Here is a 21,355-nt window from a genome sequence, read left to right as displayed (position 1 = left end):
GGGAAACAAAAAAACAACAACAATGGAACAATTACAGTATTATTATTAATAGGCGCTCAGGAAAAGGAAGCATATATATATATATATATATATACACACACACACACATATGTATGTACGTACTAAAAGTGTTGATTATTAACCCTTTCGTTACTGTATTTATTTTGAGATGCTTTGTGTTTCTTTCAATTACTTTAAATATAACAAAGAATTTAGTAAAATAACTTGGTTATCATTAAGCTGGTGTTAGGAACATAAATTGTGACTAAGGTTTGGTGGAAGATTTTAATTCAAAACTTATGTAAACAAGACATAGGCACAGGAGTGGCTGTGTGGTAAGTAGCTTGTTTACCGACCACATGGTTCCGGGTTCAGTCCCACTGTGTGGCACCTTGGGCAAATGTCTTCTACTATAGCCTCGGGCCAACCAAAGCCTTGTGAGTGGATTTGGTAGACGGAAACTGAAAGAAGCCTGTTGTATATATATATATGTGTGTATGTGTTTGTGTGTCTGTGTTTGTCCCCCCTAGCATTGTTTGACAACCGATGCTGGTGTGTTTATGTCCCCGTTACTTAGCGGTTCGGCAAAAGAGACCAATAGAATAAGTACTGGGCTTACAAAAGAATAAGTCCCTGGGTCGAGTTGCTCGATTAAAGGCGGTGCTCCAGCATGGCCGCAGTCAAATGACTGAAACAAGTAAAAGAGAAAGACATTTATACTCAGTCAGAGCCGGTTTCAGCTGGGTTGGTAATGAAAGGGTTAATTGAGCTCCTGATACTTTTAAACTTGTTCTTAGAAGCTAACATAATCTGGTTTTATTGTTCTCTACAACAGTGCTCTGCAACTGGTATGCCACGGCACTCTGGTGTGCCATGAGCTGATGCTAGGTGTGCCACAGTAACCTGAATCTAATTTTTTTCCCCTTATACTTTTGGCTATATCTTTATTTCAGGTTTGCTGCTGAATTTTGAAAAGTATGTAAGAAGCCTGTCGTATATATGTATATATATATATATATATATATATATGTATATATATATATATGTGTGTGTGTGTGTGTTTGTGTGTCTGTGTTTGTCCCCCCTAGCATTGCTTGACAACCGATGCTGGTGTGTTTACGTCCCCGTCACTTAGCGGCTCGGCAAAAAAGAGACCGATAGAATAAGTACTGGGCTTACAAAGAATAAGTCCCGGGGTCGATTTGCTCGACCTAAGGCAGTGCTCCAGCATGGCCGCAGTCAAATGACTGAAACAAGCAAAAGAGTAAAAGAAAAAAGAGAAAGTGTATTGCAAGTGTAAAAAAAAAGGTTGCAGAGCCCTGCTCTACAGTAATAGTTGGTCTCTGGTGTATGCTTTCATTGGTTATTGCTCTTCTGGTGCAATAAAACCTTTCAATTTTAGATTTCTTTCTCTCTTCCAGAGGTGGTGATTCCTCATTTTTTCACCGATGTTATATTAGTTTCTGCATTCTACAGACATTCATTGAAACCAATTCTTTTGTACCTTTTATATCATAATAATTGTTTCACAGTCCACTCTGACATGGGCTGGGTGTAATTTGTTGGGGTCAGAAACCTTTCCTGTTTGCCAACCCTGACCGGTTTCCAACTAAGGTAATATTTCCTCAAGACCAGGCTTATTTTCATGGAACGTAGCAAAGGACACTGTTTGTATGCATTGACATTCACAACAATGATGGCTATGAAGGCAAGAAATACATGCAAGTTATAGTTAGGGAGTTTAAACATAAGACAGATTATTTGGGCCAGAGATGGCTGGTTTAAATGTTAAAGGGTCTTTGGCCGAAATAGTTTGGCTTGGAGGTCAGTGATGTGCCTGTTGCTCTCACCTTGGAGATGGTGAGATAGATACCATTAAAACTGGCTGTTTCTGGCCAAAATATTTATGTCCAAATTCACCAGGCCTGGCCTCATGCACCAACCCTTCATTATTCTAAAAATTAAGTTAGCTCATTAAAATCTCAAACCTACGAAATAATGCATAATTAATTCAAAACAATGAACAAAAAAGCATTAGTTTTGACAGAATAATGTGGAAGGGTTTATTTTCCTCTTAAGCAGCTGGGTAAGAAAGAAAAATTAGAGAAGTGTGTATCTAGCATGCTGACGGGAGTCAACACAGAATTAACCAGTTTTAAAGAACAATGGCCACTGTAATATCTGAAGCAACAACAGTGAGAAAAACCTCTTGTCTCTGGGTTAGTTGTTGGAGTGTGTTAATGAGTGGTTGTGGGGCCATTAGTTAACTTCAATCTATGTCACTAAATTCTCAGACAATATACTAAAGTTAACTCAGTCAGTGAGTGGCTGTGCGGTAAGTAGCTTGCTAACCAACCACATGGTTGCGGGTTCAGTCCCACTGCGTGGCATCTTGGGCAAGTATCTTCTGCTATAGCCCCGGGCCGACCAATGCCTTGTGTGTGGATTTGGTAGACGGAAACTGAAAGAAGCCTGTCGTATATATGTATATATATATGTGTGTCTGTGTTTGTCCCCCTAGCATTGCTTGACAACCGATGCTGGTGTTTACATCCCTGTCACTTAGCGGTTCGGCAAAAGAGACCGATAGAATAAGTACTGGGCTTACAAAGAATAAGTCCTGGAGTCGATTTGCTCGACTAAAGGCGGTGCTCCAGTATGGCCGCAGTCAAATGACTGAAAACAAGTAAAATAGAGTAAAGAGTGATACCACCTGCTCTGCAAATATGTGACCAAGTGCCAATATGAAAGCTTGTTGCTGTCATTGCTTTATAAGCAGTAGTGCAGTAGATTGTTGGAAAGTTTTATTTCAGTTTTATTCATTTGCATCCTGATCTTAGTGAGGCCTGCATTGTCTTTCATCTGTCCTAGACCCTATTAATGTAGTAATAATGCTCTTTTCTCCTATCCTTGATTCAGGACTGTAGAAACCTATGTATCTGATATCTAGATTTATGGAATCACCGACTCCAGCTCTAACACTAATCCCTCTTTTATAGTAAGACTTTATCATACATTCAAAATAATTAAATGCACATAACATATATAGATATGGAGGCACGTGGAATGGTGGTTAGGGTCTCAGCATCATGATCGCAAGATTGTGGTTTCGATTCCTGGACCGGGTGACGTGTTGTGTTCTTGAGCAAAACACTTCATTTCACGTTGCTCCAGTCCACTCAGCTGGCAAAAATAAGTAACGCTGCGATGAACTGGCGTCTCGTCCAGCTAGAGAACACATACGCCATTGAAACCTGGAAACCGGGCCCATGAGCCTGGCTAGGCTTTAAAAAGGGCGCATTTATTTTTATTTTTAACATATCTGGATAATGTGAAACATCAGGCTACCTATTCTATATCCTCAGCTTCACTTCTTCCATCAACAAGTTCTGCCCATTGACAAAATCATGAAAATGTTAGCAACACATTTCCATCTGTTGGGATTAATATGTCCATTAGGTGAAATAGGATTTCCTGCTGGTCCTTGACAATAATATCTCCTTGATTAGCCTTGATTTCCCCGTCTGTGTACTGGCGTATCCTAGAGTAGTGCCCCGCAACCTCTTTTCACTTGTGGTAACTTTTTCAAAATTCAGGTTACACTGCAGCCCATCTAGCCTCATCTTGTGGCACACCAGTTTTTTCCCAGCATCCCAGTTGTGGAGCACTGTCCTAGAGTAGGATTACTTTGCCATTCTTGGAAGCCTTTCTTCGGACGTGTCTGTGCAGTTTCTGTTCTGTTGGTATTTCATTACTTCCAGTGTTAGTCTCAATTCTGTCTTGTCTGTAGATAAACTCCTTGTTGGATACAACTGAGCAGCCAGAGATATGTGGTTAATTGTTTCTTCTCCATCTTTTCATATTCTGCAGTTTCTGCTTAATTATATTGTTTCTGATGTGGAGGCTTTGGTCCTGTGCAGTGATCAAAAACCCTCAGCTCTCTGCTTTGAGTCTCATGCTTCTCATGTCCAAATCATCATTATCATTAAGCCTGCATGGGTCTTTTTTGCATTTTTTTTTTTTTACTTTCAGTCAATGGACTTCTTTGGCACTGCCTTAAATTTTAGTCAAATGATGACTCCCACCCCATACTTTCTTTTTCTGGAAACCTAGTACTTATTTTATTGGTCTCTTTTGCCGAACTATAAACTCAACAACACCGGTTGTCAAGTGGTGTTTTGGGGCGATACACACATGTAGGGCTTCTTTCAGTTTCCGTCTACCAAATCCGCTTACAAAGCTCAAGGCGCTATGGTTGGGGATCAAGCTTCTTACCACACAGCCTCACCTGTACCTTCAGGATCGAACAGAATCAGTTGTAGATTTTCTATGACCCTCCCTGATGTTAGCGCTCATCTACTTTCAAGTAATGCAAACTTTTCATCTTGGCTGCACATGTCTCCATGAAAGATTGGAAAGCAACATTGACTGTATTGGGTCATCCCATAAATAATGCAGTTTTTTTTCAATTGCATGAACTAAAAGTCAGAGGGGCATGGGATAAACCACCTGCATTGACTTGCTATAAAAGCATGTAGTAATTTTACCTTGTACTTATTCCTAGTGCAAGTTTTGAAGAGTGCAGTTCGATTTTAAGTTATTTTTTCAAAGCTATAATGAAAGTGACAATATTCAGCTTATTTTGCTTTATGAGTTCAATAAAGGCAACATCACAATGGAAAGTGTGAGAAATATTAATGCAGTATATGGGGATCGGACAATAAGCATAAGTCAGTGTCAACGGTGGTTCCAGAAATTCTGAGCCAGAAACTGCAGCCTAAATGATGAGCCTCGCCCTGGAAGATCTGTAGAACTTGACGAGGATGTCTTGCAAACCCAGTGGAACAAAATCCCATCATAACTATTGAGGAACTAGGAGAGAAGCATGGATTTGGTCATTAAACCATTCATCAACACCTGCGTACCATCGGAAAAGTCAGCAAATTGGGTCAGTGAGTTCCTCAAACTTTTTGAGTCTAATTGCATGCAGAGTAAATGTGTGTTCTTTGTTCTCATGTCTCTCAAATGGACTTTTTTTTGACCAAATAATGACTGGTGATGAGAAATGAGTTCTTTATAAAAAGTGCTGAAGACAGTGCATAAGAAAAGGAGAAACACTGGCACCTCATGCTAAATAAGGTCTTCACTCGTGTAAGGTGTTACTTGTTTGGTGGGATATGAAAGGTTTGGTCCACTTTTAAACCCACTTTTGAACTTTTAAACCCAAACCAAACGATAACAAAGGAGATCTTCTGCGAGCAGCTTGAGTGGCTTTAGTCAGCACTAGAAGAAAAACGACCATCTTTGGTTTCAAGACGAAAGGTGTTCTTCCATCAGGAAAATGCTCGGCTATATACAGTGAGGATGATATTTTAAAGGCTGGAGCAATTTGAATGGGAAGCAATGCACCACCCACCATATCTGCTGGACATTGCCCCCATTTGATTATCATTTATTCTGTTGTCTCCACAATCATTTGGGTGAGTGGCTGTGGTAAGTAGCTTGCTAACCAACCACATGGTTCCGGGTTCAGTCCCACTGCGTGGCATCTTGGGCAAGTGTCTTCTACTATAGCCTCGGGCCAACCAAAGCCTTGTGAGTGGATTTGGTAGACGGAAACTGAAAGAAGCCTGTCGTATATATGTATATATATATCATCATCATCATCATCATCGTTTAACGTCCGTTTTCCGCGCTAGCACGGGTTGGACGGTTTCGACCGGGGTCTGGGGAGCTCGGGACTGCCCCAGGCTCCAGTCTAGTCTGGCAGTGTTTCTACAGCTGGATGCCCTTCCTAACGCCAACCACTCCGCGAGTGTAGTGGGTGTTTTTTACGTGCCACCTGCACAGGTGCCAGAGGGGTCTGGCATCGGCCACGTTCGGATGGTGCTTTTTATGTGGGGGGGGGGGGAATATAGGGGAGCACCAGTGGGGAGGGGTGGTTCAGAGAAATGATGACAGGTTCTAGGCAAGTAGAACGTAGGATATCAAGAGAGGGGTAATGCATGGTGAAATAGCGTATTGAAGAGGGGGGTTCGAAGAGTAGACACCTATAATGGTGGTGGGAGAAGCGACATCCGGTATAGATGGAGCAAAAATATAGAGATATCCGGTATTGGTGGTGGGGGTGGGCAAGGGCGGGTGCACCGGGAATATGACGGGCTGGCTTAAAAATGCTCTTAGCAAAGGAAGAGGGGGAATGGCAGACAACGTAAAAGAGGGAGAGAGAGAAGGGAAATAGTGGAACCCCGCGAAAATGGGCCGCCATTGAAAAAAACCCCTGTATGGAGAAATAATATGCAATACAAGGCGAAGCTGAAAATAGTAATAATAATAATAATAATACTAATAATAATAATAAGCAAATTTTCGACGAGGATCAAAGGGACAATACTAATACTACTAATAATAGTAATAATAATAAATAATAAACAGCTCAACCACAACATTAGATTAGAAAGACTCTCTATCTTGGGAACATTTCGTTCTTCGGCTGACACGGGAATATGACGGGCTGGCTTAAAAATGCTCTTAGCAAAGGAAGAGAGGGGGGATGGCAGACAACGTAAAAAGAGAGGAGAGAGAGAAGGGAAATAGTGGAACCCCGCGAAAATGGGCCGCCATTGAAAAAAACCCCTGTATGGAGAAATAATATGCAATACAAGGCGAAGCTGAAAATAGTAATAATAATAATAATAATAATACTAATAATAATAATAAGCAAATTTTCGACCGAGGATCAAAGGGACAATACTAATACTACTAATAATAGTAATAATAATAAATAATAAACAGCTCAACCACAACATTAGATTAGAAAGACTCTCTTATCTTGGGAACATTTCGTTCTTCGGCCTGACACGGGAATATGACGGGCTGGCTTAAAAATGCTCTTAGCAAAGGAAGAGGGGGGATGGCAGACAACGTAAAAGAGGGAGAGAGAGAAGGGAAATAGTGGAACCCCGCGAAAATGGGCCGCCATTGAAAAAAAACCCCTGTATGGAGAAATAATATGCAATACAAGGCGAAGCTGAAAATAGTAATAATAATAATAATAATAATACTAATAATAATAATAAGCAAATTTTCGACCGAGGATCAAAGGGACAATACTAATACTACTAATAATAGTAATAATAATAAATAATAAACAGCTCAACCACAACATAGATTAGAAAGACTCTCTTATCTTGGGAACATTTCGTTCTTCGGCCTGACACGGGAATATGACGGGCTGGCTTAAAAATGCTCTTAGCAAAGGAAGAGGGGGGATGGCAGACAACGTAAAAGAGGGAGAGAGAGAAGGGAAATAGTGGAACCCCGCGAAAATGGGCCGCCATTGAAAAAAACCCCTGTATGGAGAAATAATATGCAATACAAGGCGAAGCTGAAAATAGTAATAATAATAATAATAATAATACTAATAATAATAATAAGCAAATTTTCGACCGAGGATCAAAGGGACAATACTAATACTACTAATAATAGTAATAATAAAAATAATAAACAGCTCAACCACAACATTAGATTAGAAAGACTCTCTTATCTGGGAACATTTCGTTCTTCGGCCTGACACGGGAATATGACGGGCTGGCTTAAAAATGCTCTTAGCAAAGGAAGAGGGGGGATGGCAGACAACGTAATAGAGGGAGAGAGAGAAGGGAAATAGTGGAACCCGCGAAAATGGGCCGCCATTGAAAAAAACCCCGTATGGAGAAATAATATGCAATACAAGGCGAAGCTGAAAATAGTAATAATAATAATAATATATATATGTGTGTCTGTGTTTGTCCCCCTAGCATTGCTTGACAACCGATGCTGGTGTGTTTACGTCCCCATCACTTAGCGGTTCTGCAAAAAGAGACCGATAGAATAAGTACTTGGCTTACAAAGAATAAGTCCTGGGGTCGAGTTGCTTGATTAAAGGCAGTGCTCCAGCATGGCCGCAGTCAAATGACTGAAACAAGTAAAAGAGAGAGAAAGGTCAGAACAGTATTGGAGAAGTATTTTTCGTCACGGAAATTTGGAATTGGAAGAGGGGTCTAGCAAGTCTACCAGATAAGATGGGAGAGTGTTGTAGAAAACGGAGGAGTGTATATTTTAGATTAAAAAGACTTCATCTCAGTTTTGATAAATGTATTAAAAGAATTGCATTATTTATGGGATGATCCAATATTATGGTGACGCTTGTTTACTGCTGTCGCAGGTTGTCAAGACAAAGGCACACACTGGCACACGCCCAGACAGTGGATTTCTTTAGGTTACCATCTGTTAGACCTATTCAGAATGCTTTGATCAATCTAGGTATGTAGTAGATGATTGGCTTGGGTGCCACATGCAGGGGCTAAGCCCAAAACCACATGGTTCGCAAGCACACAGCCATGCTTGTGCTTAACCCTTTAGTGTTCAGATTAATCTGTTAAATGTAATACTTTTATCAATTGTATTGTTTTGAATTAATCATACATTATCTTAGTTTTGTAGTTTCAATGGTGTGATAGTTTATTCTTAGAATGTCAATGTAGGTTAGGTGTGAGGGGCTGGATATGGCCAGTTTGAATGTAAAACATGTAGGATATTTGGGCCGGATATGGCCGGCTTAAACACCAAAGGGTTAAGTCATTATAAAAATGTTTTAAAGTTGTTTTCTCTTTTCCTTTTGTTTTTTAATTTATAAAACTTTTCTTTTTTGTTGGTCCCTTTTTTTTTGTTTACAAGTAAATGGGAAGACTTACACGTTTTTATTTCTTTGTGGTTTTCAGTTTCGCACCCTCATGAGAGCTTGCAGTTAACATACGAGAACATAGAGAAAGGAAAGAAACTGATTGAGAAATTAGTTCAAGAATCCGAAGAAATGGCTAATCCTAGTAAGTAGTTTGGCTTATAAATTCTGAATTCATAAATTTGTTGAGACATTTGAAGTGCCGGTGGCACGTAAAAGCACCATCCGTTCGTGGCTGTTGCCAGCCTCGCCTGGCCCCTGTGCTGGTGGCACGTAAAAGCACCATCCGTTCGTGGCTGTTGCCAGCCTCGCCTGGCCCCCGTGCCGGTGGCACGTAAAAAGCACCATCCGATTGTGGCCATTGCCAGCCTCGCCTGGCCCCCGTGCTGGTGGCACGTAAAAAGCACCATCCGTCCGTGGCCGTTTGCCAGCTTTGTCTGGCACCTGTGCGGGTGGCACGTAAAAAGCACCCACTACACTCACGGAGTGGTTGGCGTTAGGAAGGGCATCCAGCTGTAGAAACACTGCCAGATCAGACTGGGCCTGATGCAGCCTTCTGGCTTCACAGACCCCAGTTGAACCGTTCAACCCATGCTAGCATGGAAAGCGGACGCTAAATGATGATGATGATTTGAAGTATGAATCTTTTGGTGATGAAGGGTCTTTTTATTATTATTTACATCTGAACTTTGCCTCAATCAGTTTGATATCTGACTGTTGTAGGTTTGCTAATGTAAAGAAATGCAAAATTCAGTACATAGTGTGTAAATATATGCATGTATGTATACATATATTCATGTGTGCATGTATATGCATATGGACATATACATGAATGTTGAAGAGAAATGCAAGTGGGTGCTGACAAGTTCCTGTCTTTGGGTAAAAGAAAATACAAGAGGATCAGTTAATTATGACTTTATTCAACATATTCCCGTCTCAGATTCACACTTATTGCAGCAGTCCTTCAGTTATTTCTAAGCCCTGTAAAAGAACTCAGGTCAGTCCTCCAGCCAGGCCCTTCACAATACCCTTAAAACCAGGAACATTACAGAACCCTTTCGTATATGTAAGCTAGAAGGGGACTAGTTTTCTGCCTTTCAGTTTAAAAGGTGAATGAGATTTATTACAGTAGCAAATCACCCACACGCACATACAATGCTTTCTCTCATTCTCCCTTTCTCTTTTTCTCTGACATTCTCCCTTCCTCTCCACTTTCCCACTGTCTCCACTCAACCTCTCTCTCCGCGCTCTCCCTCTCTCTCCGCACTCTCGCTCTCTCCACTCAACCTCTCTTTGCTCTCTCCACTCTCCCTCTCTTTGCTCTCTCTGCTCTCCCTAGTTTAAGGATGATGAATTGAAAGACCTATGTTTCCAGAAGTGAATTATGAAACCCCCAAAATTCCTCTCGGCACATGACTGATGCTCCACCACTACTTCTACTTGTGATCAGAGATGCTTTGTTGTTGCCCATCTTTGCCACCAAGGCAAAAACATGTACGTGATAACACTTCCAATCAGTTCAGATCAAAAGCCTTGAGAGCTACTACACGGTACTGTATCAGGGCATTTACTATTGTTAAGGCGGCGAGCTGGCAGAATCGTTAGCATGCTGGACGAAATGCTTAGTGGTATTTTGCCTGTCGCTACATTCTGAGTTCAAATTCTGCCGAGGCCAATTTTGTCTTTCTTCCTTTTGGGGTCAGTGAAATAAGTACCGGTTACGTACGAGGATCGATGTAATTGACTAGTCCACTCCCCCCAAATTTCAGGCCTTGTGCCTATAGTTAGAATAATAATTACTATTACTAAAGAGATGAAATAAATGCATTCCTTTTGGGAAACCTCCATTCCCCCTCAGAAGTAATATAGCCAGTGATTCGGATCTTGGTCCCAGAATCACATAAATGCTACATGTGTGTGAATTTGTGTCTGTTCTTGGGTTTAATTGTAGAGTGAGCTTTCTCTTCTTCCCTTACTGACAATGAATTCACTTCCAGACACTGCTCTGTTAGCAGAATGTGTGTTCTTCATAATCAGATTCTATTCCTGTCTTCTTCCAATCATTCTGAAACCTGCTTTAGTGGCAGATATTTGTGTTTTTTCTTATAGAAACTGTGTCATCCACCCAAACTAACTGACTTCTGCTAACGACATTACTATGGAACTTGCTATTTCATAGTCGTCAACACATCTGTTGAAGTAACAATTAGAAGCAAAGAGATATGAAGAAAAGCATAAGCCAAGTATTTGTCTAATTGGTAAAGATGGAGCCATCCATTATTGAATTTCTTTAGCAAGATGTGCTGTAAATATAATTCCTAATTGAAGGCATGTGACGAGAGGCAGTTAAAAACATTTAGCTTATTAATAATGAAAGGAAAAAAAAAACAAAGACAGTTTACAAACTATCTCTTATGCTTTAATATTACCAAATTTACAGAAGTGTCTGTGGGTGTGATATGGAAAATTGCTTCAGTTTTTATGAAGAAAAGTTGATAAAAATTACAAATAAATATTACTAAAAAAATACTTTTTCCACATTGACAAAAGCAAGCGTCTTCTGTATTATTATCTCTACATGAGATTATTAACATATTTATTTTTAATGTAAATCACTGCCTTTGTTAGATTGTGTACTTTTGTCCTTGGGTAGCAGCTGTTATTGAGATGGATGAGGACAGCTGTGTAAAGAAGTGCTCATCTCTGGAGGGAACCTGTGATGAGGTCTTTTGCCCAAAGCCAGGAACTTTTCAGCATCCACTTGCATTTCTCTTCAACATTCATGTGGCTGTGTGGTAAGTAGCTTGGTTCCGGGTTCAGTTCCACTGCGTGGCATCTTGGGCAAGTGTCTTCTGCTATAGCCTTGGGCCGACCAATGCCTTGTGAGTGGATTTGGTAGACGGAAACTGAAAGAAGCCTGTCGTTTATATGTATATATATATATGTGGGTGTGTGTGTGTATGTTTGTGTGTCTGCGTTTGTCCCCCTAGCATTGCTTGACAACCGATGCTGGTGTGTTTACGTCCCCGTCACTTAGCGGTTCGGCAAAAGAGACCGATAGAATAAGTACTGGGCTTACAAAGAATAAGTCCCGGGGTCGATTTGCTCGACTAACGGCGGTGCTCCAGCATGGCCGCAGTCCAATGACTGAAACAAGTAAAAGAGTATATGCATATGCTTGCACATATACATGCATACATCTTTACATACATGCATTCTATTCATAGATATGCATTATTTATGGGATAATCCAATATTATGGTGACGCTTGTTTACTGCCGTCACAGGTTGTCAAGGCAGACGCACACTGGCACACACCCAGAATATTTACCTGTAGAAAGCATTAAAAATTGCTTTGCTTTCGTTACATTTTTTCAAGCCCCCAAAGAATCCCTCTCAACACATGGCTGTGATGTCCCCCACTACTCCTGCCCATGATTAGAGGTGCACATATTGTCACTCACTGAGAGACATGCACAAGTGGTTAAAGTCAAACAAACTGACAAAGCAAATTTGTGTCATTGAGCAGAATAGTTACTGTACATCTGCTTCAGCAACTCAGCACTGAATCTGTCTGAAATGTAATGGAAAATAGGTTTGGTTCAAAACATTGATGTCACCAAGTCACAAAAGCAACGTTTGAAAGGGAATAGTAGTCGTTTCCTTTGAATGCTTGGAGAAAAGCAAATAAATAGCGCTTCCTAACTAGAGATATGAAAAAATTAAAATTTAGCTAGTGTTGTAGGAGTGGCTGTGTGGTAAGTAGCTTACTTACGAACCACATGGTTCCGGGTTCAGTCCCACTGCGTGGAACCTTGGGCAAGTGTCTTCTACTATAGCTTTGGGCCGACCAAAGCCTTGTGAGTGGATTTGGTAGATGGAAACTGAAAGAAGCCCGTTGTATATATGTATGTGTGTGTATATATCTTCGTGTGTCTGTATTTGTCCCCCCCGACATCACTTGACAACCGATGCTGGTGTGTTTATGTCCCCGTAACTTAGCGGTTCTGCAAAAGAGACCGATACAATAAGTACTAGGCTTACAAAGAATAAGTCCTGGGGTTGATTTGCTCGACTGAAGGCAGTGCTCCAGCATGGCCACAGTCAAATGACTGAAACAAATAAAAAAGTAAGAGTAAAGAGAGTTGTGTATCCATGTTATAAGTGCTTGGACACAATGTATCTCTGCAGACATAACCTATAAATGTATTCGTGTGAGCATGTATATCTACTTATATGCAGTTTGATCCAGCCTGACCGAACTTCCTTTTCCTCCTCTCTTGGATCCTCATCTCAATTGGAACTTTATACTTCTTGGACTCTACAATCATGGTTGTTGATTTGTATATACTTATCATCGTTCATCGTTTAGCATCCGCTTTCCATGCTAGCATGGGTTGGACGGTTCAACTGGGGTCTGGGAAGCCAGAAGGCTGCACCAGGCCCAGTTTGATCTGGCAATGTTTCTACGGCTAGATGCCCTTCCTAACGCCAATCACTCCATGAGTGTAGTGGATGCTTTTTACGTGCCAGACGAGTCTGGCAAACGGCCACGATCGGATGGTGCTTTTTATGTGCCACCGGCACGGAGGCCAGGCGAGGCTGGCATATTACTATAATATTATTGTCATTCAATTAACAAGGGTTCCGAGTCAAGTCCTGGGTCCAATTTACTTAGCTAAATTTCTGGCCTTGTGTCTGAGTCAGAAATTGTGGCTTGGCTGAACCATTAAAATCTTGGACAAAATGTCTTGCTGTATTTCTTCTTTTTACATTCTGTATTCAAATCTCATAGAGGTCAACTTAGTCTTTCCTCATCCCTCTGGGGTCACTAAAATTATATAGTACCAGTCTAGTACAGGATTTGATGCTTGATGGTTTCATTATTATTGTGCTCGTATTTCATCATTTGTGTGTGTGTGGATACAGACATGACTGTGGCTAAGAAATTCACATTGTAATCATATGGGCACTGGCACAACCCCATTGAGTAACACCATGGGTTAAGTGCCTTCTACTACAGCCCCAATCTGAAAAAATCCTTGTAAGTGCTAGACGGAAACTGAAAGGAGCCCATCGTGTGTGTGTGTGTGCTCATAATTGCCTTGTCTTGACATCGCAAACTAATTGTAAATGATCATCTCTATCAAACAAGCAGCGATGTTTGGTTGCAATAGGAAGTGTATCTGGCTGTAAATCTGCTTCAGTGGATTCTGTTTGGTCCATATGGCTGTGTGGTAAGAAGCTTGCTTCCCAACCACATATTTCTAGGTTCAGTCCCACTGTGTTTCACCTTGGGCAAGTATCAGGCCAACCAAAGCTTTGTGAGTGAATTTGATAGACGGAAACTGAAAGAAGACCGTCGTGTGTGTCTTTGTGTTTGTTTCCCACCACTGCTTTAAAACTGGAAACAAGTATTGGGGTCGATTCATCATCATTTAGCATCTGTTGTCCATGCTGGCTTGGGTTGAACAGTTTGACCAGGGCTGGCAAGCTAGAAGGCTGCACCAGACTCCAGTCTGATTTGGCATGGTTTCTACAGCTGGATGCTCTTCCCAACGCCAACTACTCTGAGAATGTAATGGGTGCTTTTATGTACCATTTGCATGATATTAGTATCTGCCACAGTTGTGATTTTACTTGACGGGTCTTCTCAAGCTGGACATAATGCCAAAGGTCTTGGTCATTGTCTTCATGAGACCCAACTCTTGAAAGGAGCTCAGCCACTTTGCCTCTGTGAGGCCCAACACTCAAAAGGTGCTTTTTATGTGCCACTGTCATTGGTGCCAGTTACAAACCATCAGCCATGACTATGATTTCAGTTGGCTTGACGGGTTTTCTCAAGCACAGCATATTGCCAAAAGTTTCCATCACTAGTCATTGCGTCTGTGTGGAGGCGCAATGGCCCAGTGGTTAGGGCAGCGGACTCGCGGTCATAAGATCACGGTTTCAATTCCCAGACCGGGCGTTGTGAATTTTTATTGAGTGAAAACACCTAAAGCTCCATGAGGCCCCGGCAGGGAATGGTGGTGATCCCTGCTGTACTCTTTCACCACAACTTTCTCTCACTCTTTTTTCCTGTTTCTGTTGTATCTGTATTTCAAAGGGCCGGCCTTGTCACTCTCTGTGTCACGCTGAATATCCCCGAGAACTACGTTAAGGGTGAACGTGTCTGTGGAGTGCTCAGCCACTTACACGTTAATTTCACGAGCAAGCTGTTCCGTTGATTCAGATCAACCGGAACCCTCGTCGTCGTAACCGACGGAGTGCTTCCATCCATTGCGTCTGTGAGGCGCAAAGTTGGAAGATCATGCTTCACCACCTCATCCCATGTCTTCTTGAGTCTACCTCCACCACAGGTTCCCTCCACAGAAATTAGCACTTCTTTACACAGCTGTCTTCATCCATCTGTATCACATGACCATACCAGCACAGTTGTCTCTCTTGCACATCACATCTGATGCTTCTTATGCTCGACTTTTCTCTCAAGATGTTTACACTCTATTAGCATGCATATCTAGCGAAGCATACTGGCTTCATTTCTTTGAAGCCTATGCATGTCCTCAGCTGTCACAACCCATGTTTCACTGCTGTGTAGCATAGCTGTTTACACACAGGTATCTTACAATCTGCCTGAGATAATTTGAATAATGGCGTATTGGTTAAGAGCGTGGGCTATTAACCCCAAGATTATGAATTCGATTCCAGGCAGTGACATGAATAATAATAATAGTAATATCGCAAAATACCTTAGGACTGAAAACCCAGGTTCGAAATTTCCCCAAGACACCTGATGAAGGCTGGAGGGTATATCATCTGAAACATTGTGTTAATAACAAACATAATGAGGACAAATATCCATCTAATGTAAATAATGTTGAGAATTTTTGTTATATGGTATTAACCCTTTCGTTACTGTATTTATTTTGAGATGTTCTGTGTTTCTTTCAATTACTTTAAATATAATAAAGAATTTAGTAAAATAACTTAGTTATCATTCAGCTTATATTAGGAACATAAATTGTGACTAAGGTTTGGTGGAAGATTTTAATTGAAACCTTAAGAAAACAAGACATTTGTACAACAGAGCCAGAGCCAGTTTCAGCCGGTTTGGTAACAAAAGGGTTAACACGGTAGTATTTCTCTGTCTCTTTACATATACACACATGTACACACAGATTGAAAAAAAGGTATGCTCAATTTAATTAATAGTTTTGTTTTTGTTTTTTAAAACTTAGTTTTACTGTAGCAAATAGCCCATATAAAGACGATGTTAGCATCAGTTTTTTTGTATTTACATGAAAATTTTGGAATGTAGTGTAAACCAATAACACACAATACATCAAAAAACTAATACAAAATGTTATTTGTCTAATAACATAAAACAAATTGAATATATAAGTAATTTTAAAAAGAAAAAGGCATAAAGCTTATTCTCTTTGAAAGAAAATGAGTTTCTGTTTTTATTTTCACTTCCACTTTTCTCTGCCTTCATGGATTAAACGGAATTCATTGAAGCAGAAATTTATATGGTTAGGTGCTCTTGTCGCCGTCTCTTAGCTGTCTCCAAACAAGCTAATATTTTCCCATGGTCTGATAAGTTTGCATGGAAGATTAAGAATAAGGCTTATTTGCATTTGTCATACAGTGTTGAGGCAAAAATACAAACACCTGAGCCTACACGTGCACACTCACTCACTCAAACATGTATATACACAGATGTGTATATATCCTGCTTTTTTCAGATTCCATCTACCTAAGCACTGGTCAGATTGACGCTCTAGTTGAAGGCTTTGGCCTATAGTACCATATAGTGGAACTGAACCTGAAACCATGTGATTCCCCCATCATTCACCTGCCTCTTCTCTCTCGGTAGTAAATCTTAACTTGTCATTAGTCTCTCTCTCTCTTTCTCTCATAATACCTGGGTATCGAGAAATTATATTGGATGCCAATATATACAACTAGCAGTATCGCCCGGCGTTGGACGGGTTTGTAATGGAAATAACTATATAAGCATTTTTAGAGAGTTATAGCCGAAAAATAGCAAAAAAATGCATTAAAAATGGGGAAAAAATGATGGTAAACTTTTTTTTAAATCGTTGACTCATCGTAGACATTTTTAGAGTCATTTCCCTTATATAATAGCGAAAAAATGCATTAAAATGGAAAAAAATGATGGTAAATTTTTTTTTAAATCGTAGACTCATCGTAGACGCGCACTAATACCCAGAAGGGCTCGATATGAATCACGACTATAAGATACCCGGTTTTGGTTAAACTGCACCGCAAAATGTGGGAGTAGTTAGGAATCTAAATCGTAGGAGACAGACAGCACACAACCTCACTTTTATATATACAATGTAATCCATCATTTATTTTTTGTTTTCGTTAACCTTTCTGTGCTGTTAGCCATCACCCCATCCCCCTTTTTCATTAACATTCTTTATGAAATCGGTCACACCCAGTAGGACTAAAAACAAGATCTATTGAACGATGGCTGAGCTCCCTGTGGACCTCTCTCCATCCAGCTGGAGTGAGGCAATGACAAACAATCCCAATATCTCTGCTGAGAAAATACTGTAACAGGATGGGAGGTCCCTGCACTGGAAGGGTGCAGCTCGCATCCTTTTACATTAAATATTAATCGAAGGAAAGAGTCAAGACTTCCGATTTAACTTCAACAGTATAAATATTTATTTCTTGATTCGCAATGTATACATTCTTCTTTCTGGGCGAATCGGCAGCCTAGGAGCTTATCACAGTAGTCAAGTGGAGTGAGCCAAATCCTGTCCGTTCAGGCATAGCAGAGACACGCCACGAGGTAGCAGTTTGAGAGAGCTGATAAAACACGACTGTCTTGTTCAGCTGCTGGCGTTCGAGAGAACGATACAAGGGAATTTCGCTGCTGCTAGTTTTCTGCGTATGCGCATGAGGGAACTTCTGGCGGGCCTCCAGGAAGAATCCAGCTCTGCGCATGCGCAAACGTCTGGCGGGCCTCCCGGAAGAATCCAGCTCTGCGCATGAGGGAACTTCTGGCGGGCCTCCTGGAAGAATCCAGCTCTGCGCATGAGGGAACTTCCGGCGGGCCTCCTGGAAGAATCCAGCTCTGTGCATGCGCATGAGGGAACTTCCGGCGGGCCTCCCGGAAGAATCCAGCTCTGCGCATAAGGGAACTTCTGGCGGGCCTCCCGGAAGAATCCAGCTCTGCACATGCGCATAAGGGAACTTCTGGCGGGCCTCCCGGAAGAATCCAGCTCTGCGCATGCGCATGAGGGAACTTCTGGCAGGCCTCCTGGAAGAATCCAGCTCTGCGCATGCGTGCTGGAGATTTCCAAGATGGCATCACTACAATACCTTGAGAAAATCAGAATGAAGTAATGCAATGGCTTGGTCCAAAGGCACTCCTCATTCTGAATGTAGGAGACTCTTGTTGTAGTGTCATCAGCACTCTGCAAAAGCCTATCCTACATGGCTATGATGACACATGTTTACAGCTGATTGTTTCTGTGATACAGTTTTTCTCTCTCACCAGCAAACATGTAGCTACTTTCTGAGTTCAGATGTTGCCAAGGTTGATTTTGCCCTTCATCCTTTCAAGATTTGATAAAGATAAGTTCCAATTGAGTACTTGGGTTTATGTAATCAATGAACCCTGCCCTCGAAATGGTTGGCCTTGTGCCAAAATTTGAACCAATCAACAACATAATTATTATGATACAAGGTGGGCAAGCTGGCAGAATTATTGGCATGCTTAGTGGTATTTCATCTGGTTTTACGTCCAAGGTTCAAATTTCATTCTGGTCAGTTTTGCTTTTCATGCTTTTAGGGGTCAATAAAATATGGACCAGCCAAGTACTGGGGATTGATGTAATCAAATTATCCTCTCCCTAAAACTACTGGTCTTGTGTCAAAATTTCAAACCATCAGTTACAAGGCAACAAGTTGGCCGAATTGTTAGCAATTGTTAGGCGCAGGAGTGGCTGTGTGGTAAGTAGCTTGCTAACCAACCACATGGTTCCGGGTTCAGTCCCACTGCGTGGCATCTTGGGCAAGTGTCTTCTGCTATAGCCCCGGGCCGACCAAAGCCTTGTGAGTGAATTTGGTAGATGGAAACTGAAAGAAGCCTGTCGTATATATGTATATATATGTGTGTGTGTTTGTTCCTCTAGCATTGCTTGACAACCGATGCTGGTGTATTTACGTCCCCCGTCACTTAGCGGTTCGGCAAAAGAGACCGATAGAATAAGTACTGGGCTTACAAAGAATAAGTCCCGGGGTCGATTTGCTCGACTAAAGGCGGTGCTCCAGCATGGCCACAGTCAAATGACTGAAACAAGTAAAAGAGTATGATGGGCAAAATGCTTAACAATATTTCATCTGGCTTTGTTGTGAGCTCAAATTCCACCAAGGTTGATTTTTACCTTTAATCCTCTCAGGGTTGAGAAAATAAGGACTGGGTTCATCATCATCATCATCGTTTAGCGTCCACTTTCCATGCTAGCATGGGTTGGACGGTTCAACTGGGGTCTGGGAAGCCAGAAGGCTGCACCAGGCCCAGTTTCTGGCAATGTTTCTACAGCTGGATGCCCTTCCTAATGCCAACCACTCCATGAGTGTAGTGGGTGCTTTTTACGTGCCACCGGCACAGGTACCAGACGAGTCTGGCAAACGGCCACGATCGGATGGTGCTTTTAATGTGCCACCGTCCACGAACGGATGGTGCTTTTTATATGCCACTAGCACCCTCCCTCTAAATTGCTAGCTTTGTGCCAAAATTTGAAATCATTATCATTTTATTATTATTATTATTATTATTATTATTAAGGTGGTGAGCTGGCAGAATTGTTAGCATGCTGGGCAAAATGCTTAGTGGTATATCACCTATCGCTATGTTCTGAGTTCAAATTGTACTGAGGTTGACTTTGCTTTTCATCCTTTTGGGGTTGATAGAATAAATACCTGTTGAAAACTGGGGTGAATGTAATTGACTCATCCCTGCCCCTAAAACTGCTGCCTTTGTGGCAAAATTTAAAGCCATTATTATTATTATTATTATTATTATTATCTCTTTGAAGGGACCTTTACTTGATTCTTTGCATTGGCGGATCCTGAAGGTGCACAGCAACCTTGGAAATGTATCAGTGTTGGTAGTTGGATATTTGGAAACAGCTGTTGCAAGAAGAGAAACATCCGAGTGAATATTGAAACTTTTCACTTTTGCTTTCAAGAAGCATTTTGTTATTATATTTTTTATTTTTTTTTTTAGCTTTTGTTTGTTTTTTTTCTTTATTAGTTTGGCTGATAGAAACCTGTGGCACTTCCTGGCGTTACTTTTCACTGTTTTTTTTGTTTTTTTGTTTTTTTTTTGTTTTTTTTTTCAACATTTGTTATCTTTTCTTTTTTGTATCCATTCAAGCAGAATTGATATAATGAGGGTAACAGGGTTAACAATATTGTAAACAAGTTCAATTCCTACCATGTTTTGAGTTTTTGGAACATCAGAATAAATTGAATAGTTTGAGGAGGACCTTAGTGTGAGGTTTGATGATGATGATGGCCAGGACATTTTCCCATGGTAATTGGACTTGCAGAGCAATAAAGAAAAGCTTTGAGGGGTTTTATTGTTTGCAGTTTTCAAAGTAAGCTAAACAGCAAATGCTGTGTGTGTGTGTGTATAGGAAAGCCTTTTACTTAAGCAGCTGGCCATTTTTGGTTGAGGAGTGATTAAGATTCTTCAAAGTTGTTAGGCCTGTTAATCTCATTGGTTACAGTTTTGATAACCCAGAGCCTGTCCAATGCATGGAAGTACCTTAGTTTTCATATCATGGCAACCCTATAGAGTGGGTAAGGTTTTTTTTTGTTTTTTTTTTTGCTCTAATGGGACTAATTAAATTGATACTGTTAATATTGTTACTCCTGCAAGTTAAATGCCATCGGGGAAAAAAAAACTGAAGTAGGGAGGAAATTCAATTGGAGGAGTGAAGTGGTTTGAGGGAGGGATTAGACAATGTGGGTGATGAGTCTTTGCTAAATTTGCTTTATAGCCAAATTGTTGTAGGTCTGGGAACTTTTTTAACCAATTACCCTAAAATATATCTATTTATGCCAATGTTACCCACTTTATTTGAAAGGAAGAAAATCATAGATTCTTTGAATTCAAAATGTTTATTGAATCTATTTACATGTCCATTATGTTGGACAGATGCAGTGTTGGAAGAAGAAAAATTTCTGTCATAGCAAGGAACACGTTTTTTATATAATTTATGTCTAACGAGTCCTCATTTCCCTCAAGAATTTTATTTTTACCTTTTACCTGAAATTGAATAATTTACCCCGATTTATTGTCTTCTATTTTCGGTCTGTCTTCCATACTTGGCGTTTTCTCTCTAATTCTGATATAGATTCAGCTCTGAGAATTAGATCATTGGCTTTAAGGCAATTCTTATAGAGAACCAGTCTTAAACTTATGTCATGGCCGGTAGGATTATCATGAATAGGAAATGACAGAATATTGACAGTTCTGCATGTAATGAATGCACAACACCTGTGATAAATTAACGAGATTTATTTCACTGCACAAGTAATTTTCTTGTTGGTTGTGAAATAGCTGCTGCAACGAATTTGATACAA

At 40.7% G+C, this 21,355-nt stretch overlaps 1 long non-coding RNA gene across 1 annotated transcript; it reads left to right on the top strand.

The window, feature by feature from the left end:
• The first annotated feature begins 8,760 nt into the window (after positions 1-8,760).
• On the top strand, positions 8,761-20,855 carry LOC118761861. Its single transcript, XR_004997691.1, has 2 exons — positions 8,761-8,867; positions 19,801-20,855. It is a non-coding gene; the product is annotated as an uncharacterized LOC118761861 (long non-coding RNA).
• The last annotated feature ends 500 nt before the right edge of the window (positions 20,856-21,355 follow it).

Source organism: Octopus sinensis, unplaced genomic scaffold (genome assembly GCF_006345805.1).
Source record: "Octopus sinensis unplaced genomic scaffold, ASM634580v1 Contig18100, whole genome shotgun sequence".
Lineage (NCBI taxonomy): Eukaryota > Metazoa > Mollusca > Cephalopoda > Octopoda > Octopodidae > Octopus > Octopus sinensis.
This window is presented reverse-complemented; position numbering and strand designations above follow the sequence as displayed.